Source organism: Myxocyprinus asiaticus, chromosome 8, assembly GCF_019703515.2.
Source record: "Myxocyprinus asiaticus isolate MX2 ecotype Aquarium Trade chromosome 8, UBuf_Myxa_2, whole genome shotgun sequence".
NCBI lineage: Eukaryota > Metazoa > Chordata > Actinopteri > Cypriniformes > Catostomidae > Myxocyprinus > Myxocyprinus asiaticus.
The window spans coordinates 13,952,248-13,978,076 of NC_059351.1; the positions used below are offsets into that span (position 1 = coordinate 13,952,248).

At 41.6% G+C, this 25,829-nt stretch overlaps 1 pseudogene; it reads left to right on the top strand.

The window, feature by feature from the left end:
• Positions 1-25,829, top strand: part of LOC127445564 (mitotic spindle assembly checkpoint protein MAD1-like) — a 138,764-nt pseudogene that overhangs the window by 55,185 nt on the left and 57,750 nt on the right.

Consider the following 25,829-nt stretch of genomic DNA (forward strand, 5'->3'; position numbering starts at 1 on the left):
TAACTCTTGGAACCATTTCACTAAACAATTTACACCTTAATTGAATATTTCTTGTACTGAATACTAGTCCAAGACCTCACATAATAATCTACAAACCCAAAACTAAACCAAGGTGAGCATTGCCTACTTCTAAAATGGCTTTTCATAAACATCTGAATCACATTTGTCATTGATTACATTTGAAGTTAGGAGTTTACATACACCTTAGCCAAATACATTTAAACTCAGTTTTTCACAATTCCTGATATTTAATCATAGAAAACATTCCCTGTCTTAGGTCAGTTAGGATAACTACTTTATTTTAAGAATGTGAAATGTCAGAATAATAGTAGAGAGAATTATTTATTTCAGCTTTTATTTCTTTCATTACATTCCTAGTGGGTCAGAAGTTTTCATACACTTTGTTAGTATTTGGTAGCATTGCCTTTTTATTGTTTAACTTGGATCAAACATTTTGGGTAGTCTTCCACAAGCTTCTCACAATAAGTTGCTGGAATTTTGGCCCATTCCTCCAGACCGAACTGATGTAACTGTGTCAGGTTTGTAGGCCTCCTTGCTCGCACACACATTTTCAGTTTTGCCCACAAATTTTCTATCAGATTGAGGTCAGGGCTTTGTGATGGCCACTCCAATACCTTGACTTTGTTGTCCTTAAGCCATTTTGCCACAACTTTGGAGGAATGCTTGGGGTCATTGTCCATTTGGAAGACCCATTTGTGACTGAGCTTTAACTTCCTGGCTGTCTTGAGATGTTGCTTCAATGTATCCACATAATTTTCCTTCTTCATGATGTCATCTATTTTGTGAAGTGCACTAGTCCCTCCTGGAGCAAAGCAACCCCCACAACATGATGCTGCCACCCCCATGCTTCACAGTTGGGATTGTGTTCTTCGGCTTGCAAGCCTTACCCGTTTCCTCCAAACATAATGATGGTCATTATGGCCAAAAAGTTTCATCTGACCAGAGGACATTTCTCCAAAGATCTTTGTCCCCATGTGCACTTGCAAACTGTAGTCTGGTTTTTTTATGGCAGTTTTGGAGCAGTGGCTTCTTCCTTGCTGAGCAGCCTTTCAGGTTATGTCGATATAGGACTTATTTTACTGTGGATATAGATACTTGTCTACCTGTTTCCTCCAGTATCTTCACAAGGTCCTTTGCTGTTGTTCTGGGATTGATTTGTACTTTTAACCCCAAACTACGTTAATTTCTAAAAGACAGAATGTGTCTTCTTCCTGAGCGGTATGATGGTTGCGTGGTCCCATGGTGTTTATACTTACGTACTTTTGTTTGTACAGATGAACGTAGTACCTTCAGGAGTTTGGAAATTGCTCCCAAGGATGAACCTTGGGCAAAGAGGCACTGAGTTTGAAGGTAGGCCTTAAAATACATCCACAGGTACACCTCCAATTCAGTACACCTACTATCAGAAGCTAGTTGTCTAAAGGCTTGACATCATTTTCTGAAATTTTCCAAGCTGCTTAAGGGCACAGTTAACTTGGTGTGTGTAAAGTTCTGACCCACTGGAATTGTAATATAGTCAATTAAAAGTGAAACAATCTGACTGTAAACAATTGTTGGAAGAATTACTTGTGTCATGCTCAAAATAGATGTCCTTAACGACTTGCCAAAACTATAGTTTGCTAATATTAAATATGTGGAGTGGTTAAAAAATGAGTTTTAATGACTTCAACCTAAGTGTATATAAACTTCTGACTTCAACTGTATGTGAGGGCCATTTCTTCCTGGCTAGAACGCAGGACATGAACCCTGGCCTCTGAGGCTGCAGATGCAACCCACTATCAGTCACACAACAGGAGATGGTAGACACACTTGAACTGATGCAAAAATGTCTGATAGGAGATGACGCTTGTCAGTAAGTCAGGGTACTGGAACATTCGGAAGCAACATGTCAACTTCCAGATGTTGGGTAGATGGCCAAAATGTCGATACTTAAAGAAATAAAATGTACACAAAATTGTTACATTTAAAAGAACAATTTTGTTACACAATATTGTAAGTTGGAATGACATTTCTGTTTAAGTGGGCATAATCATCGGCCAATGTCGATAATCTTTAAATTGCCAAATATCGTCTGTTTAATTGGCTTGGGGTGCATTTCCCATACAAAAGCACAACTCGCTGCTTAACCACCATAATGTGATGCATCGTTGGAGAAACTATGTCCATAGTAACTATGTCGCACATCCATTTTTCAAACCACAATGGTTCAACAATATAGAGCTGTCATTAATGATGTTACGCTGCGGTGGAGCTATAACTTTTGCAGAGATTGAGTGGATGTCAAATTATAACAGCTTATTTACATGAACAGCAGAAAGCTGCTTAAAACAGGAACACATGAACATGTAAGCCGTGTTCTCCGGTAGAAACCCACCTAAACAGCTTTCTCTTAATCCTGTTTGCAAGTGTTTGTTGGAGCTATGGTTCCGGGAAACACCAAATTGTTGGTAACAATGGAATTTGCGACCATAGTTGGCTAACAATGGTTTTGGAAAATGCACCCCTGGCTGACATATCAGTCTGTCCCTAGTGGTCATTTTATTTTGATTTTTTTTTTTTTTAACCAAGAAATGGTCTTCTATATTTAAAGGTGCATTCAAATCAAACACCCTCTCGTCCTGGAGCTTGCATGGCTTTAGCTTGTCTAATCAATTAAATTCATCCTCAGCAGAATTTTAGGACAAGCTCATGAAAATGAGCTGTTTAGCTAACTAAGCTGGTGCACAGGTGTGTGTGTAGTCACAATTGTTTTGCCTCTGGTTGCCACAGTAACTAAATCCAGAATATTTGTGTTTATTCTGCAAAGCCCCAAATGGTACTTGAGAACATGTTACGCTTGCCTGCAGATCTCCGCATATTATGAGCACTCTTATCTTCAAATCATCGTGCAACCTATTTCCATCTTTTCCCTTTAGTCAATTATCACCTCAATCTCCTCCTCCTTTTTCCTTCCAACCATTAGCTTGAGGTTTCCTTGTACAGGTGAAGAAACTGAGGCATTGCATAGAGGACTGTTGGTTTTTACAGAAAACAATTATACAAATAAAAGTGGACTTGAAGGAAGGACTGAAGATGGATCCTTATGGGTCACCAAGGAGTTTTGATGGCTCTTCTCATATGATATGATTTCCCCCAAGGGTTGTACTTGTACTGTAAGAAAATTGCTCTTGTCGTGCTGGGGAGCACTAGCTTTAAATATACTTTAAAAAATCCTTGTGTAATAATAGCACAGTGTTGTTTTTATTTATTTCTGTTAGTCAATGAAGAATGTGGCAACAGAGGCACTTAGTGGAAACTAAGACCATAACCTAGTGTTTAAATATTTACATTGTTTAGGTATGTGTGTATGTATCTGTATGCTATATTTATGGTAGTGGTCAACAGTATGACCAAAGTCTTTTTTCACAGCAACGGTATATACGTATTTCACAATAGTTATTTTATTTTTTTATTTTTTTGCTGGGAAAAAAATAAAAATATTTTTTGTATAGTAGATAAATGTGGTAATACCAATTTCTTTTAATTATCAAGTGAATTAAATACTTTTACAAATGAAAAGTATTCTATCTCATTTGATTATTTTCACATTTTGTTTGGAACTTGATGGATGCAAACCAAAAGAAAAGATCATAAATAAAATGGATGTCATATTCTAAATTGTATGTGCCATACCCATGATATCAATAAGTCTAAAAGCTAGATTATTAATATTATTAATAATAAATAATATTAATATTGCCATTTTTTGTGTTTTTAATATTTAATTGAAGGTCTATTCTAACCAGCCTTGGCTATTAAATGTAACATGAGTTTTGAGGAAGATATTTAAGCTACTTACTGTGCTCACTTTGCGTCATCTCTTGTAAAACATAACATTTACTTTACAAATCTATCACATATTGACTGTGGATAAGTAGAAATGCTTTAGAAATTATGGTAACTGCATCAGGAAGTTGCAAGTGAAGTTGCATACTAATGAAGATTTTTGGAAGAATATTTAATCTCTGTAGGTCCAAACAATGCAAGTGAATGGGCACCAAAATTTTGAAGCTCCAAAAACGTCCTAGTTACTTTCGTAACCTCCGTTCTCTGATGGAGGGAACGAGACATTGTGTCGATGTAGTGACACTAGGGGTCACTCTTGAGAACCACAAACACCTCTGCTTTTTTGAAAAAAGGCCAATGAGAATTGGCGAGTGGAATTTGCATGCGACTCCCCCGGACATACGGGTATAAAAGGAGCTGGTATGCAACCACTCATTCATGTTTTGTGCTGAGGAGCCGAGACAAGGTCCCGGCCATTTCAACGCATTGTGGCAAGAGGGACACAACGTCTCGTTCCCTCCATCAGGGAACGGAGGTTACGAAAGTAACCAGGACGTTCCCTATCTGTCACTCACTCAACGTTGGGTCAATGTAGTGACACTAGGGGTCCCTATACAAAACGCCACAACTATTTGAACTGTGTTATGTGAACTGGTGGTGTGTGACGGGCAGACCACTGTGTGCCTCGTAGCCAGCACACCAGGCCGTCACGTAACCTCCCCCAATGCTCTTATGAGCGTCGAACGGTCCATCAGGAACAAGTTGACTGCCCAACTATAGGGAGAGGCTAGCCCAGCCGTGGCCTCTTTCCCTCTCTTTTCTCCCCAAAAAGAGTGGAATTTGTTAATTGACTGGGAGCCATAAGTGTCTGCGTCGGGAGTTGTCCCTCCCAAGGGAAATACACCGTGGAGACCACACCCCGCCCAAAAAGACTGGGGGGTATTTTGAGTGGAATATGTCACATGGTCTTACCGAGTCTTGTCAGAAGTATGTCATGTGGAGAGGTCCCATGGTAGGTCCTACCCGAAGGGGGAGGAGTTTCTACAGAGCATGGTGACCGGGGGCAGAGGGGCCTCTGCCCAAGGAAGATGCAGTTTGCCGTCAGGGAAACGATTTTGCGGAAAATATCACATGGGGTCGCCTTCAGGGAACCAGCACATGTGGAGCACCTACCTCAGTACAGGGTCTCATTAGCGCACGTACTAGGCCGGCAGTGAGTTTCTCCGCAAACTCAACTGCCACAAGGCTAAGGAGGAAAGTCATCCAGGGATCACAGTCTGTGAACAGGACTGGGAGTCAAGAGCGCACGTCTTCACCTCAAGGGAGGGGAAAGGCACTATGCGCAAGCGGTACACCCGGCCAGCTGTCCCGGAACTTACCTGCTCGTGCCTGCCAATACACGGGACGAGACCGGCTCAACCCGGAGATTGTAGAACCTCGCAAAGGTGTTGGGTGTTGCCCAGCCCGCTGCTCTGCAGGTGTCTGCCAAAGAGGTGCCACTGGCCAGGGCCCGGGAGGCCGCCACACTCCTGGTAGAGTGGGCTCGTAACCCCGCAGGGGGTGGCACGTCCTGAGCCTGATATGCCATCGCAATGGCGTCAATGACCCAGTGGGCGATCCTCTGTTTGGAGAAAGCGCTTCCTTTCCGCTGTCCACCAAAGCAGACAAAGAGCTGCTCGGAGCTTCTAAGGCTCTGCGTACGATCCAAATAGATGTGAGAAGCTCGCACCGGACACAGCAACACCAAGGCTGGGCCCCAGCCCATCTTGGAGGTGTCTGTTGTAACCACGATGTGCCCAGAGACCTGCTTTAGGGGAACCCCTTCCAGTAGAAATGCAAGTTCGGTCCAAGGACTGAAGAGGCAGCGACAGATCGGCGTGATGGCCACGTGATGTGTCCCGTGGCATCATGCCCATCTTGGGATTCGAGTCTGAAGCCAGTGCTGAAGCGGTCTCATATGCATCAACCCGAGTGGTGTGCTCTGAACCGGGGAGAGCTTGCTCTTTTCCCAGTTGACCCAAAGCCCCAGTCGGCTGAGGTGCCGGAGCACGAGGTCCCTGTGTGCGCACAGCAACTCCTGAGAGTGAGCTTGGATTAGCCAGTCATCGAGATAGTTGAGGATGCGGATGCCCACTTCCCTTATCGGGGCAAGGGCTGCCTCTGAGACCTTCATGAAGACACGAGGGGACAAGGACAGGCCGAAGGAGAGGACCTTGTATTGGTGCACCTGGCCTTCGAAGGCAAATCGCAGGAAGGGTCTGTGTTGAGGTAAGACCAAGACGTGGCAGTATGCGTCCCCAGGTCTACCACCGCGAACCAATCTTGATGCCAGATGCTCGTTAGATTGTGTTTTTGCGTCAGCATCTTGGACGGGAGTCTGTGCAAAGCCCGGTTCAGTACTCGCAGGTCCAGGGTTGGTCGCAACCTACTGCTTTTCTTCGGTACATTGAAGTAAGGGCTGTAGAACCATTTCTTCATCTCGGCTGGTGGCACAGGCTCTATCGTGCCCTTGCGCAGAAGGGTAGTGATTCCGCACGCAAGGTAGCGGCGTTCTCGCCCTTCACCGAGTTGAAGCGGATGCCGCTGGACCTGGGCGGGCGCCTGGCGAACTGAATCGCGTAGCTGAGTCGGACGGTCTGGGTCAGCCATCGCGACAGGTTGGAAAGCACGAACCATGCGCCCAAACTCCGGGTGAGGGGGACCAAGGGAATGATCATGTTGGACGTACCAGTGGGTGGGGCCTCGCAGCGGGGCAGAGCTCAATGTGCCACATCGAGGGGACTCGAGCCCCGTGGCCATGCTGAGTCCAGGGACATCAAAGCACTTACCTGGCTCCCACCATAAGATTGGCCGAGGAGTGGGGAGGAGGAATCTCATCCCCGTAGTCCACTGGAACCAATCCCGTGTTGGCATGTTTGAGCCACAGCTGGGCGCACAGGGGCGGGGGGTCTGCCGCTGGAGCGCCATACCTGCCAAAATGGGACGGTGGATGGTGGTCGTGACGACGGCCGTGCACACCGGATATGTGACCCAGGAGACGAGGGAACCATTCTTTTGTCAGGCATTTGGGTGCCGCAGCCTCCTGGGTATGCGGCGAAAAAAGATTCTCCTCCCGGCCCTCCACCGGGGGATGGAGATGTCTGTCGACCAGCCCCAGAGAAGTGGGTCTCCTCGCCCCTGGGTTGCCCACCTCGGGGGCTCTTCGAAGCCTTCCATGGGTTCTTAGCGGCCGGCCGCGAGATGGGTGGTGTCTGCTTCCTGCGGAGGGCTCCACGCCGGAGCTGGGCCATGGGTGTTGTTGCTGCAGGATGATGCCCTTGGCGATGAGCAGACAGGGTGTGGGGTTTTAAGCCGCGCCGGGGCAGGATATGTTGTAAGGCCTCCGTTTGCTTCTTCACCGCCGAGAACTGCTGGGCAAAGTCCTCGATGTTGTCGCCAAACAGGCCAACCTGGGAAATGGGGGTGTCAAGGAACCATGCCTTGTCCGCCTCCCCCATCTCGACCAAGTTGAGCCAAAGGTGCCGCTCCTGGACCACCAGGGTGGACATCGCCTGCCCGAGAGACCGCGCCGTGACCTACATCGCCCGGAGAGCGAGGTCGGTCGCTGAGCACAGTTCCTGCATCAATCCCGGGTCAGAACTACCCTCGTGCAGTTCTTTTAGTGCATTGGCTTGGTGTACTTGCAGGAGAGCCATGGTGTGCAGGGCGGAGGCAGCTTGTCCAGTGCCACCGCAGGCCACAATCGTCAGTAAACCTACAGGCCCTGGACGGGATCCTCGGGCACGAGCGCCTTATCCACCTGGGGGATCACCGAATACCCCCTGGCCGCTCCACCATCGAGGGTAGTGAGAGCGGGGGAGCTGAAAAACCGGGACCGGGTAGTAAAAGGTGCCTCCCACAATCTTGTCAGCTTCTCATGCACTTCCGGGAAGAAAGGAACAGGGGCAGGGCATGGCCGTGGGTGGCGCCACTAGCCCAGGAACCAATCATCGAGCCGCGAGGGTTCAGGGGAGAGTGGAGGGTTCCATTATAGCCCAACGCTCGTGGCTGCCCAGGAAAGCATGTCCGTCATTTCCGCGTCGGCGTGAGACTGGGTGACCATTCCCGAAGGAGGAAGCCCAGCCAAAGCCTCTGCGTCAGAATGGACGAGCCCACTCTCCATTGCTGCGCTCGATAACTCATCGTCTTGAGCTCCGAACGAGAAGTCGAACTCGCGCTGAGACAAGCTGGCGGTCTCGTGCGAGAACCCGATCAGGGCAAGCGAGCTTGCTGGGGAATGGGAGGTCCGTGGGGGGATAGCCGGCGGAGGTGGTCCCATTGATGTCCCCAAATCGCCCCCAGTGCTAACCGACGTGGCCTCAAACCCGTAGGTAGAAGGACCGGTGTGGGGAGCCGATGGGGTGGCTTGCTTTCTTATGAACGTTGCCATGGTCATGTTCACGCAATGAGGACATGACTCATCCACGAACGATGTCTCCGCGTGGGGAGTGCCCAGACACGTAAGACAGCGATCGTGGCCGTTAGAAGCGGAGAGATAACGACCGCAACCAGGAATAACACACAAACGGAAAGGCATCTTTAAAAAGATATTCCGTGTGTGTGCCACTCTTTTTGTGAATGAAAATATACTCTTTTAGAATATACTCTCTTATTTTCACTCTGCCAAAGCGCCCAGGGGCATTCTCTGCACTCCATGGATGCAGAGGGGGAGAAGCCGCTGAAATGCGCCATAAATCCAACAGTTTTGAGGTACGTCTTTGGAGGGAATTTAATTCAGTGCACTGAATACAACTGCTCGGCTCCAAAGAGAAAATCTGAATGAGTGGTTGCATACTAGCTCCTTTTATAATCGTATGTCCGGGGGAGTGGCATGCAAATTCCACTGGCCAATTCTCATTGGCCTTTTTTAAAAAAAGCAGAGGTGTTTGGGGCTCCCAAGAGTGACCCCTAGTGTCACTACATCAACACAACGTTGAGTGAGTGACAGATAGGGAAGCACATATAGCCATCATAAAAGTATAAAATACAACTACAGTGGATTAATTAATGTCTTCTGGAGTGAAACGTTAGATGTGTGTAAGAAATAAATCAATATTTAAAGCTTTATTTTTTACTAAAAATGTTCGCTTCTGGCCAGCTGTGGAATGCACGTTCACGAGGGTGGAATTTATTCCTGTAAAGTCCCTGTTTAGAATTCTTTTTTGCTTTATTTGTTGTCATGAAGTGAACACATACCTGCAGAATGTTCAGTGTGAGCCCCCAAAAGTTCCCATTGCCGTGTATAAATCAGGCTCCTGCAGCAAGTATAGTGTAATTACTAAATATACTCACCACTGCACTGCATGTGCATAAAGTATTTTAATTCAGATGGAGAAAGTAGTCTGGTTTACATGGCTAATATTCTTTTATTTAACTGATTACTTTAGATCTACACCATCCCTTTCAATTGGATAGAAATTTCATTAGGATCAAGCTCAGTTGGATATTTTTTTCCAGATTGAGGTTATAGTTAGACTGTTAACAGGTTTTTTGGTTGCATGTAAACATAGCCACTGACGTAAGGGAAAACATTAGGACGTTTTCCCTTTGCTTTTCGTTTTTGTGATGCTTTTACAGTTATCAGTGGCATCTCATCCATTTATCTTTCTTTCACTTCCTGATTCAATGATGCGAACACCGGGCTAAAATACAGTCAGACATGCTCCATTAGACCTTAACACTGGTGCCAGCCCAGAACAAACAGAAAAGTCTGGAATTCAAGAGCTGTGTCACTTATTCATCTTGCTCTCTTAGTTGCTGAGGCTGCTTAACATGCTTAGACTTTGGCTGTAATATTTATAGAGCTCTTCTTCTATCAATTATCTGTGACACTTAGTGTCGCAGGAAAAATAAGTGAATTCATGCAAACAGTTAAATATACCCACCAACTCACTCACTGGTTGTAAGAGGTTTATTTTTGGCCCAAGGACTGCTAACCTTTTCTGTTTTTCAAGTCTCTTTATTTGTGATTCATCCATGATTCAAGTTAATTGCTAGAGAGATTTACTTATGGATTTGTCACCTGTACAAACTATAAAAAAATTTGTACAAGAATATTATAGTTTTTAATATGTAATTTAGTTTTTATTTCTATTTTATTTTTTATTTGCCTTATCGAATTAGTTTAGTTTTCATTAGATTTCACATTTATGACTGTTAGTTTTTTCTGTGTTTTCTAGTTTCACTTAAACTGTTAGGTTTTTCCAGTATATTTAGTTCTTAGTTAATTTTTTTCCAGTATATTTAGTTCTTAGTTTAATTTTAGCTGAAGTAGATAGGGCTACTAAAAGGCCCCAGTACACTTCAAATGAAATCGAAGAACAGGTATGACATCCTTTAGAACAATATCTGGCTAAAATGATGGTATTTTTGAGTTAGTTCTGGTGGTTTGTAATAGCTCGCCAGTGTGAACTTTAAGAAAACTGTGTTCCGGCTGCTAAGCACCTTCTTACTGCCATTGGTCTACAACATTGGTAGATGTGACCTGGAGCTCCACATACTTTTGAGGCCTATGTTGTTCAGTCCATCAAGATCAGTCAACATGAACACACAGGCGTGCAGAGTTATTAGTGAGCTGGTGCAAATATACCTACATCTGTACACAGTACTTGACAAAAAAAAAAAAAAAAAAAATGAACTACAGTAATTTGTTTTGGATTGTGTTGTGAAGATCCGTAAAGAGGCACTTTAATTGAGAATTTAATTGATTAAACAGTTTTTATATGTTAAAATTTAATTATTAAAATATTATATAAATTATATAAAAAGTAACTTTAAAACATAAATTACACATTTTTAATGATATAAAAATTAATTTTAAAACATGGAATTCATAAGAAATGAAATGGAAAACAAATAATTTGTGGAAAAAATAAAACAAATTTCTTAAGCCCCGAGTTATGTCACCTCCATCTTAACCTTGTGTCTTCTATCTCTCTTCTTTTTCTCTGTCTCACTTTTTCTTGCACTCCGCTCAGGGTGATGTAATTTGCTCAGTAATGAGATGTTCAGATTGAGGCATTATTATTTGATAGGGCCCTTAATTCAGCAGAAGGCTCAGTAATGGCTTTTAAACCCCTGAAGTTTTACACCCAAATGAAGAATCATTCCAGAAGATAAAGCCTTTCGTTTCAGACAGGGTTGAACTATCACTTCTTTTGGCCCTTTTTTTTTTATTTTTTTTTTTTTTTTTTTGTAATTTGGATAAATGTATTTTTACTGTGTGAGAGCCTTTTAAAAACTTCATGAATTTTAACCCTTCATGTAAGCTGGTTTTCTTTTGTAGTTTCTTAAGAATTAAAGTTTCTTAAGAACTTTAAGAATTTGTAATGGATGATGAATGAGCCATTGGCCCAGGATTTTTAAAAACCCCAACCCTCATTATTAATTTTTGTTGTGTCCCGCACCATTTGTAGTATAAATATGAAATCAAATTACATGGCTTGTTGAGGAGTTATGTTAAATTACATTCCATCCAGTTTATCAAAAATGATCTGATTTGAGATTTCCTGGTGGACAGACAATAAAACATTCAGTAAAATCCCATTGACAATATGCAACCACCTAGCAACACCCTATAGCAAATGGTGAGTTGTGGCACAGGCAAGCACCACTCACATTTTCCTGTTATTCTAATCATAGATAATCATGTAAAAAAAGTGCTAGCATGTTAGTATTCAATGAATGTTTTCGAGAGAATGATTTTAGAGAGAATGTTATGAAATCTAACTACAATTCAAAGGCACTGATTTTCAGATTTGATATGTTTCAGTATTTTACCTGTATATACAGCCTGTTATGTTTCCAGACTTCTTCCATTGTTAACTTTATTTAATTTTGTCAGAAAAGACAGAATAAAAGGTTTGTTTCTTTGACCAAAGACTACATCAGCAAATATTTACTTGGTACCACAAACCAAAAATAATCAGAGCAATCATAACTGGGTTTGCATCAAGCCTTGCATGTTAAGTCTGTACTTTTTTCAATTTTGGGGGGAATTAAATGAGATGACTGAGCTTGTTTTAAAACTAAGTTTTTAAGTAAAATTGTTACTTAATTACTTAATTGTTACCCTTTTAACATCTTTCCTATGTACATTAGGGGGACTATGACCCAGTGAAAACGAAGGTAATTCACCTGCAGATGAATCCCACCAGCATCGCCAAACAGTAGCGCGCTGAAGAGGTGGAGCAGCTGAGGGTGGAGTGTCAAAGTCTGAGGGACTGCCTCCGGAAAATAGAGGGGGGTAGTGGCATGCCAACAGATGATACCACAATTATCATCCCACCTTCTCAGGAAATACTGGGTAATTTTAATATCCATCCTTTGTGATCTTTTGCAAATACTCATTATGTTTGATTATTCTTTTTGAAATAGCATGGGCTAAATATTTAATTGGATTCAAGTGTGATCCATATTTCTTTCGGGACTCATTTATTCTCTTTAAGCTCTCTTTCTCTCTCTCTCTCTCTCTCTCTCTCTCTCTCTCTCTCTCTCTCTCTCTCTCAATTGTTGTTCTTGTAAGGTGCTTTATGCATGTACAAATAAGACTGTAAAACAAAGACAGTGCAAAACAATGTATATTATATGATAAGAAAAAATAAATATACAATGTATACTTGACAAATAAGGTAAAATGGTAATGTTAAATAATATAAATTAATTATATAAAGGAGGAAGAAAAAACTAAACAAATAATAAGAATAAGAAAGAGCCATAGTAAAAAAATGGAGAGACAGACTAAAGTCAGTTCACTCGCTGTTCCTCATATTGTGGCAGACAGACACATATCGTGCTGCTATCACACAGCGGTCTTTGTGTTTTCCTGTCTGCCCATTTCTATTGCGAAGTTGTGTCCACTGAGTCTGTACCTTGTCAAGGTGGCTCTCAGTTTTTTTATCTGTCACTGTGTACAGATAGTCTACCATGGTGTATTTTCTTTTTAGGGCCAGGTGGCTTTGCATTTTACTCTGTTGTTGAGTTTGATTTTCCCAATAGATGATATAATTATCTTTCATTTGTGCTGAAATTTGTATCTAATTAGTTTGGCCGGGTTGTTCTGGTCCAGATCTTTAGTGTGACTGGGGTTAGTGGATGTTAGTGAACCATCAGGACTAAAGCTCTGGACCAGCTGAGAGAGGGGACTGTTTACTTTGCTCAACTCTTGGTATTGCAGGACTTTATAATGGCATGACTGGGGGTCACTGAGTTGTAGATGTTTCCTGAATTTGATTGCCCATTTTTTAAATTTTATAATTAGTGGATATTTGCCTAATTCTGCCCTGCATGCATTATTTGTTGTGTGCCAGTGTACTTGCAGAGTATATTTTACAGAATTCTGCATGCAGGGTGTCTATTGGATGTTTTTCCCATTTGGTGAATTCTTGATTTGGACAGTAGACCCCACACTTTACTGCCATATAGGGCAATTGGCTCAATCACTGATTCTAAAATGTTTAACCAAATTCTAACAGGTAACTCTATAGGACATTGTCTTTTTATGGCATAGAAGGCCCTGCAGGCTTTATCTCTCAGTTCATTCACTGCAGGGTTGAAGTTTCCAGTGGAAGTGATTTTTAGCCCTAGATAATTGTGGTGTGATGAGTGTGTTATTTGGTTAGTTCCTAATGTGAATATGCATTGTGTTCCCTGAGATCTGGATCTTTTCTGGAAGATCACGATTTTAGTCTTATTGAGGTTGACTGTCAGGGCCCAGGTCTGACAGTATTGCTCCAGCAGGTCCACGTTCTGCTGTAGACCCTGTTCAGTAGGGGACAGCAGAACCAGGTCATCTGCATAGAGCAGGCATTTGATTTCGGAGTCGTAAAGAGTGAGACCGGGGCTGCAGATCGCACCAGAATTGTTGCCAGTTCATTGATGTACAGAATGAACAATGTTGGGCTTAAGCAGCATCCCTGTCTCACTCCACGCTCCTGGGAAAGATTTTTTGTTCTTTTTGTGCTCATTTTCATGCCGTATTTGCTTTCAGTGCACATTGATTTTATAAGGTCATAAGTTTTACCTCCTACACCACTTTCAATAAGTTTGTAGAATAATCCTTGGTGCCAGATCGAATCAAATGCTTTTTTAAAGTCAATAAAGCATGCAAATGTTTTTCAATTAAAGTATGTAGTGTGTAAATATTGTCAGATGTACGGTAATTTGGTAGAAATCCAATTGACGTCTGGTCAGGACATTGTGTGTCGTCATGAAGTCTAAAAGTCTCGAATTTATTATACAACAAAATAATTTTCCCAGGTTGCTGCTCACACAAAACCTCTGTAATTATTAGGGTCAAATCTCCATTATCTCCATTTTAAAAAATGGGTGTTACCAGTCCTTGATTCCAGATGGCAGGGAAGTAACCTACATTCAGAACCATATTGAATGATTTTAGAATGGCCAATTGGAATTTAGTGTTGGTATTTTTTAGTATTTCATTCAATATCCCATTGGGTCCAGATGCTTTTCTGGGCTTCAGCATTTTAATTTTGTCTTTAAGTTCCTTTTCAGTAACAGGGAAGTCTAATGGATTTAGATTTTCTTTGATTATCAATTCTAGTACTTCCAATTGTTTGATTATTTGATGTTGTTTAGAATTTGTGTCTGTTTCTACTTTATTAAGTAGTGTTTGAAAATGGGTTTCCCATATTTCTCCATTTTGGATAGCCAATTCTTCATGATCAGTTTATTTTTCAGATTATTCCAATTGTCCCAAAATTAGTTTGTATTGACAGACTTCTCAATTATTGTCAGCTGCTTTTGAGTGTATTGTGCTTTTTTGGTTCTGAGTGTATGTTTGTATTGTTTTAGTGTTTCACAGTAAAGAAGGTGAATCTCTGTGTTGTTTGGATCTCTGTGTTTCTGATTAGATAACATTCTGTGTTTTTTACAAAATGCTTTACAATCTTGATCAAACCAATTTTTGTCATTTTTGAGTATATGGTTTTGTCCATTTTTCGCTTTAAATTTAGACAGTTTTGCAGATTTTTCAAATATAAAATGTATGTCTTTCACAGCTAGATTCACACCTTCTTTAGTGTGAGTATAGGTGATATCCAGAAAGTTATCTAGGAGTGCTTGTATTTTATTATTTTTTTTGGACTATTTATTGCTTTCTGGAACACATCTGTGCTGTTTTCAGCCCATCGGTATGGTTTTCTGATGTTGTATAGCTTACTGGGCTGTGTGCTAATGTTAGTTCTTGTCCCTTTGAGATACACAATCTCTCTCTCTCTCTCTCTCTCTCTCTCTCTCTCTCTCTCTCTCTCTCTCTCTCTCTCTCTCTCTCTCTCTCTCTTCTCTCCCTCTGTTTGAATGAGTTCAATAAGAGGCAAGAGTCTAATTAGGCCACAGACCCACAAGTAAACAAATACCCTAACGTGTGCTCATAAATTGGCAGTTGCTTCTCTTTTTCTCTACATTTCCTTTTCACTGTCACTCCTTTTTTTATGACCCCCTTTTCCTTACATCTCAGCAACTGTATGATTACAAGCTTGTTTTCACAGATCCAGTTCAAAATGAGTGAAAAATATTTTGTAGCTTGTTGTCTTTCACTGACCCTAAGAACAACTTTAAATAGGCACAAAAACATTTTTATTTTTTTTTGATAGCAGCTACATTTACACAAGCAAACAGATGGGTACACACGCACAGCAGAAATAATAGAATTACACATGCCTAATTATATAGTTAGACCAGGGGTTTTCACCTCTAATATTCCATAAGCCTAGGAAATAGCTGTGTATGTTGATGTTTAGGTTTCATTACAAGTGTTTTATTTTGCTTTTCTGTTTCTCATATTTCTCATATACCGGATGCGGCAGTTCGAGAGAGAGAGAGAGACACATGCAGCTGCTGTGTGTGTGGGTTTATGTTTGTCTTTTTGCTTAAGTTTACGTTAAATATTACTTTGACTGTTCAGCCGATTCCCGCCTCCTCCTTGCCCATTTTAACCCTGTTACAGTGGTCCCGAAATCCACGAAGGAGGAGGCATGCGCTGTCGTGGAGTCCTCACCACTGCCGTCCACCCAAAGAAGCAGCCGCGGTCATCCGCCAGGGAATGGAGGAGTCGCTGCCGGCCACCTGGACGAGGAGGAATGGCCGCCGTCCGCGAGGGGAGGAGCCGCTGCCAGGGGCGGAGGGGCTCGCTACCAGACACCAGAACGCGGAGGGGCTTTCCATCTGCCAGGGGTCGGAGGACTTGCTGCTGTCTGCCCGGGGAGGAGCGTCTGTCGTCCGCCAGAGGGTGGAGGAGTGGTCGAAGACCAGGCGACAGCATGTCTGGGAACTGGCGAGCAATATTTTTTCTCTCTCTCCTCCCTCTCTCTCACTGTCACTCCGCCTCGCTCTGTCCCTCTCCCCTTTTCCCTCCCCTTGTCTCCCACCCAGGTCACGAGGAAGGTGGGGAAAGCCTGCCGGCAGGAGGGGGTTGAATGTACGTCATGCCGGGGGTTCCCCAGACTGAGGCAAAGGAGGGAGGAGTGTGACGAGGAGGAGGGCGGGGGCCGTGCCCGGGCCGTGACTACGCATGCCCGGCCCCTAATTGGGCTAATCAGCCGAGGAAAGGGATGGAAAGAGATAGTTCGAGAGAGAGAGACACGCAGCTGCTGTGTGTGTGTGTTTATGTGTGTCTTTTTGTTTAAGTTTACATTAAATATTACTTTGAATGTTCAGCCGATTCCAACCTCCTCCTTGCCCATTTTAACCCTGTTACAATGACCAAAGTGATAACTTTTTATATTCTAAAAAGCTTCCAGTAGAGGCAAGGGTGAGACATTAGCATGATACACATATAATTAAAAGTGATCCTGATAAACGGTTCAAATGAAAAAGGCAAGTGAACAAATGGCCTTATTTTCTAGTGTTCCACACATCAAAAACTTTTGTAATGTGATGACTGCAACTTTCACAATTTAACTGCCTGGATGTGGTTTGCAATCACACTTGACAGGAGCAGAACATTTATCTCTCTTTCCGGCAGAACTGTTATTGTGCACACAATAAAATTTTCATGAAGCCCTATGACAGAATTGAAGTCACTGTATAGATCTGGCCTCTCGCGTACATATGGAAGTATTATATTGAAGCTATAAGACACAGTTGGCTTTTTACTCATTGCCCATTCATGTGATCAGTTTTTCATTCTTCTGTAATTGCATATCCAAAATAATGTTGTAATTTGACCTTGATGGGATTGGTCCTTGAAGTTTTTTTTTTTTTGTTTGTTTGTTTGTTTACTGGGCTGTTAACATTGATTGAATTAGTCATTAAAGTCATTTTATTAGTAGATTGGAAGAGTCTAGCCCCTCCCTTTTCATGCAAAAGAGCAGCCTTTTGCAAGAACCAGCCATAATGGATTTGAACTAATGATTAGTTAAATGATGTTGTTAATGAATTAAGGAAATAAAAATAAAAAATTACATGGAGTTGATTGTATCTGAAGAACCATATCTAAATTAATTTGCTGCTTATTCATGGAGGCTCGATGAGTTGATGTAACTAAGCGGGTTTTTTTTTTTTTTTAAACACTGTCCAAAACATGCAGGGGTCTTGATGTCCATCCACCGTGATGTCCGTCCAGCGTGTGTTGTCCAGAAGGAAAATGTGTTCAGTTTGAACAGCCCCTAACTCTAGGGTTCGCACATGTCTGTGAATGAGTCTGTGAGCGCAAAAAAAGTTGTTAAAATATAATATATTATATATATATATATATATATATATATATATATACACACACACAGTATATATATATTAGAGCTGTACCGATACTGCACTCATGTACTGGTACTCTTACTCATAAAAATGCTCAGATACCAAAAACCCATACCATCTGACATCCGAATGTCATTACTTAAACATTCCATTCAGTCCACAAATTAAAACCATAAAACCGTTATGTCCTAGTGAGATTATTTAACCACAAAAGTTGCGATTTAATGAGATAAATATATAGTGTGCATGTAGTTCAAATGTGAGTGCTTGTGAATTTGTGGAGACATTGTGCTGATGCCGGCTGCTCGTACCTTTTCAAGCTCCTCGGCTCATACAGGGAAAACACCGTCATGAGCATCGCGCGATCTGTTTGTAGCAGATGACAGTAAACAGAGGGCAAATTCACATTGTAGCATGAGGCACATACAGAGTACATACTTATTTAATTAAATGGTAGCATTTTGCGGTTTAATACTCACTTTGAGTCATGTAGCAACCGGCTTTTCCAGTGTGGGAAGCTGCCTTCATAACGTCAGAGCTCCTTGGTCAAAACAACACAGAAACACTTCAAAATAAAAGCTCCATCAAAATATAAGCTAAATTTATAGGGAAAATGTATGACAGAAATATATCACTACTGTAAAGTTATGTAACATTCACTGTACTACTACTACTACTACTACTAAATAATAATAATAAACCAGTATTAATTGTATTATACTTAAGCAGTATCTAACATCTGTTTTGCTCTGTTATTCAGCACCTTATTTGACAAAATATAACTCCAGTGTTGTATTTTGGATTGTGCTGTAAGGTTCTGTATATAGGCACTTCATTTGATAAAAAAATAATAATACAATATTATATTAAAAATTCATTTATATTTTCATTTAATTAAAGAATTAATTAATTCATTTATTTCAACACCATTTTGATGATCAAATTTAAATAAACTGTTGATAAGGAGTTCAGGGAAAAAAACAGGTATCCAACACTGTATCGGCAAGTACCAAAAATAAAATATCAGTAATCGTACTCAAAACAAAAAAAAAAAAAACAAACAAAAAAAAGTTTACATAATTTTTATTGCTGATTTATTTTATTTTTAATTAATTACAAACCCAAACCAGACCCCGTAATAGAAAAACTGACCTGAACCCAGCTTGAAACCCAACTGTTTGTCAGGTCCCTGTCGGAATCGGCCTGTTTTTGTTATTGCATGTGAAGAAATACAATACTTGCAATATTAATGAGAAATTTACTAAATTATTCTACATTTTGTTCCCTTATTTAAATGTTCTTCAGACTTGCGTAAGCAGATGCAAAGTGCAGAACTGAAGAACCAGCGTTTGAAGGAAGTTTTCCAGAAGAAGATTCAAGAGTTCTGCACTGCATGCTACATTCTGACTGGGTACCAGATCGACATTACTGTGGAGAACCAGTACCGACTCACATCTGTGTATGCAGAGCACTTGGAGGATTCACTGTTGTTTAAAGTAAGTTCATCCACTCGTACACATGCCTGTAGTTACATAATCCATTGTTGTAAAGTGCATGGGTTTTATACTTAAAAACGTACTTGGACAACAAACTAGAAGACCTACAATAGAAACTAGAAGAAAATTAAGTGTGCAAATGACCTAGAAAATGTCAAACAAATCAAAATGTAAACTTAAAACATTTGTTAGGATATATCTCTGATTATGTAGTTTGCTGTTAGTTTGAATGTGTTGATTTTATGGTCTCTTCTTTATTTTATGTCCCTGTCTAAGCTGAGCAGATGTTATAGATAAAACACACCTGTTATGAAAGGCTTTATGCTGAGTTTTTGTTAAATTATAAAACACTGAAATTTGCTTTAATGGGATTTTCAATGACTTTGAAGGGCTGCCTTGGCAAAACCATAGAGACTGTCAAAAAAAGAAAGCCATGTTAGTTGAAGCAGCCTGGAGCTTTGTGCTAGTTGGTCTGAAAAAGTCTGAAAATCATGAAAATCAAAATAAAGACTTTAGATCCCAAAGGCCAAGGTCAGGCATCTGAAAAGCTACTGTTTGAACTTCACGGTTAGTGAGCTGTTGTGTGCAACCTTATATGAACCAGCTCAGCAGTTCCTTCAGCCTGAGGTGCATCTGAAGAACAAAGTGTTGATGAGAGGTTAGTTTTCCACTTTAGAATGAAGCAAGAAGTGATTAAAAGTTGTGCACTATAGCACAGGTACGCGTGTTGTAGGCAAAATGTTAAAATTGAAGAAATGTAACAATTGATTTAAAATATAATCAAGTCGTCATTTTTGTTTGTGTAGCGCTTTTCACATTAAACATAGTTTAAAGGCAGCTTTACAGAAAATTATGCTGTAGTTGCTTGGCAACAATTTCTATAGTATAATGTACTATATTACTTGGTGGAAAATTTGTGTTTTTCCAATTATTATTCATGATACTGTGATTTTATCACAGGTAAGGGTGTTTTAGGCAGATCTCGTAAAATCATTGTAACACAGACTCTAGTGGCTCATTGCCTTATTTTACAACGGTTTTGTATGCGGTTCATCCAATCAGAATTGAGCTGACACTATCAGTTTTATAATTTAAGTTTTAATATTGTTCAATACTTGTGTTGTCACGATACCAAAATTTCAGTAGTCGGTACCGATACCAGTGAAATTTCACGGTGCTCAATACCAATTTCGATACCACAGCAAAAATATGCTAATATTATAATGTGCTATTGAACACACCAGTTTAGTTATTTTTAATTATTTAATAATTATTTTAATAATTATACTTTAATAATTATTATTATTTTCCAGAACTTTACAGAACATTTTTTAAAGTTTAATTTAATTTCATCATCAAAATGGTGTCTAATCAATAAATTCTTACAATTTTAAAAAGTGAAAATGGAACTTTTCAACATGTCAATGCATTGTTTTATATTTGCCAAACTTTTATTCAACAGCAGTCTTGCTTGTGATATTTTGATTAATTATTATTATTATTATTACAGTGAATATTACATTTTACTATACATTGAATTTTTTGAATCGTGCTATTATTATGAAGTGTGTTTTTTGCCGGATGCTTCACTTTTCCGGATAAACAGTTTGCATCATGGTGCAGTGTGATCATTGAAGACTTTTAAGTCACATCTGAAATCTCATCTCTTTACACTGGCCTTTGAGTCTGACAAATGAAATGTAGGACACAGTTATGAAGTAATTGTATTTTAGATTACTGGTGTTTGTGTATGTGGTAATTTTGAAATGTTACTGTGAAGCATTTTGGTCAACTCTGTTGTTTTAAATGCGATATAAATAATGCTGAGCTGAGATTAAAGTGCAAATGCTGTGATGTTAATTATATAAATATATATTTTACATGTGCTGTGCGGTTCAGTGCTCTGCTCTGTCATCTCATACAACGTAAATGATTCTCAATGTCTGTGGAGTTTCTAGTGGATGACGGTAGGATTTAAAGTACACAGCTCATCCACACTATTGCAGCACTTAGCGGTTTAATAAATCACACTAGGACATGTCATGATTTTAATTTGATTAACTGTCCATTTCAGTGTAATGAGTAAAAAGCATGCGTTCAAAATAAGCCTGTGAGAATTTTAAAGCAGTTGTGTGTCAGTCATAGTGCGTGCTGGTACCGGATTGAATCAGTGCTCGGTACTTGGACTCAAGATGGCGCCGAGTATGGCTGCTGCGTTGCGAGCTCTGACACAACATAGTAGTGTTTTGTTTGTTTTGTTCACAATTCTTATGTTTTTTGTCTTGGATGTTGTCTGCCTTATTGTCTACGACAGACAAACACTTTTGGACATTGGTTCAGCAATTTCACACCGTAAACCGGACTTCACATTCCTCAGTGCCGACCCGCTGTTTACAAACATGCCAGCGGAGCCCTTTGTCTGGGCAGCATGGCCGCGGAAACGCAAAAGGAAAAGGGGAAACAGAGCCGGCATTCTCATCAGAGTAAGACGCCGTGCAAATCGACCCCCGCTACCCACTATTCTACTGGCAAATGTTCAGTCTCTGGATAACAAGCTCTGCGAGCTGAAAGCGCGGATCTCTTTCCAACGAGATACAAGGGACTGTTGCATTATCTGCCTTACGGAAACTTGGATGTCTGCGGAGATTCCAGACTCAGCCATTGAACCCACGGGGTTCTCCGTGCACCGAGCGGACAGAGCGAAAGACCTCTCAGGTAAAAGTAGAGGTGGTGGTGTATGTTTTATGATCAACAAATCCTGGTGTGATCAGAGGAACTTACATTCTATCAAGTCTTTCTGCTCTCCTGATCTGGAATTTCTTATGCTTCTGTGTCGACCATTCTGGCTACCGAGGGAATTCACAGCGGTCATTATCACTGCTGTGTACATTCCCCTACAAGCCGACACAGACCGAGCACTCAAGGAACTGTATGGGAGTATAAGTGAGCAGGAAACCGCGCACCCTGTGGCCACGTTCATTGTGACTGGGGACTTTAATAAAGCCAGTTTAAAATCACTCACACCAAAATACCACCAGCACATTAGTTTCAACACACGAGGGGACCAGGTTTTGGACCATTGCTACTCTCCCTTCCGGGATGGCTACAAATCCCTCCCCCGCCCACCATTTGGCAAATCGGACCACTCTTCCATTCTGCTTCTGCCCGCTTACAGGCAGAAATTGAAACAAGAAGCACCCACCTTCAGAATGATCCAGTGCTGGTCGGACCAATCAGATTCTATGCTACAAGACTGTTTTGATCACACGGACTGGGAGATGTTCCGGTCCGCCTCTGATGACGACATCGAGCTTTACGCTGATAGCGTAATGTGTTTCATCAGAACGTGCGTAGAGGATGTGGTTCCGACCAGAACAATACGTATCTATCCGAATCAGAAACCTTGGATTAATAGCGATGTTCGCGCGGCACTTAATGTACGGACCTCCGCTTTTAATTCCGGGAACGCGGAGGAGCATAAACAAGCCAGTTATGCCCTCCAAAAAACTATCAGAACCGCAAAACGCCAGTACAGGAGCAAGATTGAAGGACAGTTTAACACCACCAACTCTAGAAGCATGTGGCAGGGAATTAACATCATCACGGACTTTAAAGGGAATAAAAACTCTGCCATGAACACCGCTGCCTCTCTCCCGGATGAGCTAAATACTTTTTCGTTTTGAGGGAAATAACACCGCCCTCGCGGAGAGAGCTCTCGTGGCTGAAGCTACAGAGGTTAGTTCACTCTCCGTCTCTGTAGAGGATGTAACCCGATCCTTCCGACGGGTTAATATCCGCAAAGCCGTGGGTCCAGACGGCATTCCGGGCCGTGTCATCAGAGCGTGCGCGAACCAGCTGGCTGGTGTTTTTACGGACATTTTCAACCTTTCCCTCTCTTTGTTTGTAGTCCCCACATGCTTTAAAACATCCACCATTGTGCCTGTTCCAAAACAATCAAAAATAACTTGCTTAAATGACTGGCGTCCTGTTGCTCTGACCCCCATCATCAGCAAATGCTTTGAGAGACTAATCAGAGATTATATCTGCTCTGTATTGCCTCTCTCTTAACCCGCTGCAGTTTGCTTACCACAACAACCGCTCCACTGATGATGCCATTCCATCTACAATACACACTGCTCTCTCCCACCTGGAAAAAAAGAACACTTATGTGAGAATGCTGTTTGTAGACTACAGCTCAGCATTCAACATCATAGTGCCCTCCAAGCTAGATGAGAAACTCTGGGCTCTGGGCTTAAACAGCTCGCTGTGCAGCTGGATCCTGGACTTCCTGTCAAGCAGACGCCAGGTGGTTAGAATAGGCAGCAACATCTCCTCCTCACTGACCCTCAACACTGGAGCCCCACAGGGCTGTGTTCTCAGCCCACTCCTGTATTCCCTGTACACACATGACTCTGTGGCAACACATAGCTCCAATGCCATCATTAAGTTTGCTGATGACACGACGGTGGTAGGTCTGATCACTGACAATGATGAAACAGCCTACAGAGGGGAGGTGCACACACTGACACACTGGTGTCAGGAGTACAACCTCTCCCTCTATGTCAGTAAGACAAAGGAGCTTGTGGTGGACTTCAGAAGAAAAGACAGAGAACACAGTCCCATCACCATCAATGGAGCACCAGTGGAGAGAGTCAGCAGCTTCAAGTTCCTGGGTGTCCACATCACTGAGGAACTCACATGGTCCATCCACACTGAAGTCGTTGTGAAGAAGGCTCATCAGCGCCTCTTCTTCCTGAGATGGCTGAGGAAGTTTGGAATGAACCACCACATCCTCACACGGTTCTACACCTGCACTGTAGAGAGCATCCTGACTGGCTGCATCTCCGCCTGGTACGGCAATAGCACCGCCCACAACCGCAAAGCACTGCAAAGGGTGGTGTGAACTGCCAGACACATCATCGGAGGTGAGCTTCCCTCCCTCCAGAAAATATATACAAGGCGGTGTGTGAAAAAAGCTTGGAGGATCATCAGAGACTCCAGCCACCCAAGCCATGGGCTGTTCTCACTGCTACCATCAGGTAGGCGGTATCGCAGCATCAGGACCCGCACCAGCCGTCTCCATGACAGCTTCTTCCCCCAAGCAATCAGACTTCTGAACTCTTGATCTCCCACAATCAAATACATCAGCACTGCACTTTATTACCCTTAATCTTATATCTCACACCGGACTGTCATAAATTATATTATTATTATATTATATTCTCTCTTAACAACTGACTATCAACCGACAGCCTGAATGTCAATACAGTACAATACTGTACATTCTATATATACTATACATACTTTTTTATATATTTTATTTTTTTATTTTTATTGAATAATGTGTATCTATATAGTGCGTATTGTATACTGTACAGTGTATGTTATTATTTGTATATTGTTGAGTGTAATTATGTGTATATCAGATGTTTAAATTGTGCTGTGTTAATTTGATGTTATTGTAAATTGGTGTATGTCTCATCAATGTCACGACTGCTATGTTGATCGGAACCGCACCCAAGAATTTCACACACCATTGCACTTGTGTATATGGCTGTGTGACAATAAAGTGATTTGGTTTGATTTTTGATTTGATTTGATTTACTACCAGTACTGTAGAAACACTGGTATCATTACATCTTTTTTATTTTAGTACCAACTTGCTACCGAAGTACCGGTACTTTTGACAACACTATTCAGTACATAATAGTTTGGCTAGTCATCATAGAATTTGTACATTTCTTATTGTGTATGCACTTGTCTTTAAATCAACACTATGGAACTTTGTGCTCTCTAGCGACATCTGTGGTTGAAACTTGGAAGAACACCTCACGTGAGTTTTGTTTTGGCACTGCTCTTCTGCACAGATGAATCTCATGATTTGAGCTTACCTGGACATCGCCTTTGTGTGATCATGACTGGAAGATATTCAGAGCCGGAGTCATTTGTTCTATTTTTGTGTTGATATTATGTTATTCTATTAAACATTTAAGCCTGGGGGGCCTGGGTAGCTCAGCGAGTAAAGATGCTGTCTATCACCCCTGGAGTCGCGAGTTCGAATCCAGGGTGTGCTGAGTGACTCCAGCCAGGTCTCCTAAGCAACCAAATTGGCCTGGATGCTAGGGAGGGTAGAGTCACATGGGGTAACCTCCTTGTGGTTCGCTCTCAGTGGGGCATGTTGTGAGATGCCGCGGAGAATAGCGTGAAGCCTCCACATGCGCTATGTCTCGGTAACACGCTCAACAAGCCACATGACAAGATGCGCGGATTTACGGTCCCAGATGCAGAAGCAACTGAGATTCGTCCTCCGCCATCCGGAGTGAGGTGAGTCACTACACCACCACAAGGACTTAGAGCACATTGGGAATTGGGCATTCCAAATTGGGGAGAAAAAGGGGATAAAATCCCAAAAAATAAAAAATTAAACCTGAAAAAATTACTTGCATTGATAAAGATAAAACACACTCATATTTGAATAAATGAATGCGTTTTACACTAATAGCACTTTTCTGACACTACGCTCAAAGCACTTTTACATAGAGAACTGGGGTCCCTCCTCAAACACCACCAATTACCAGAATATTTTCATATGATTATTGAAGTGTTTTATCTACTATTAATTTTTGTATTGTACTACACTGATCAATTCAAGAAGTGAAACTCGTGATATGACTGATATGAGTTCAATGGAAGACTGTTGTACAGCATTAGTTGATAATGCAAGTAAAACCGTAA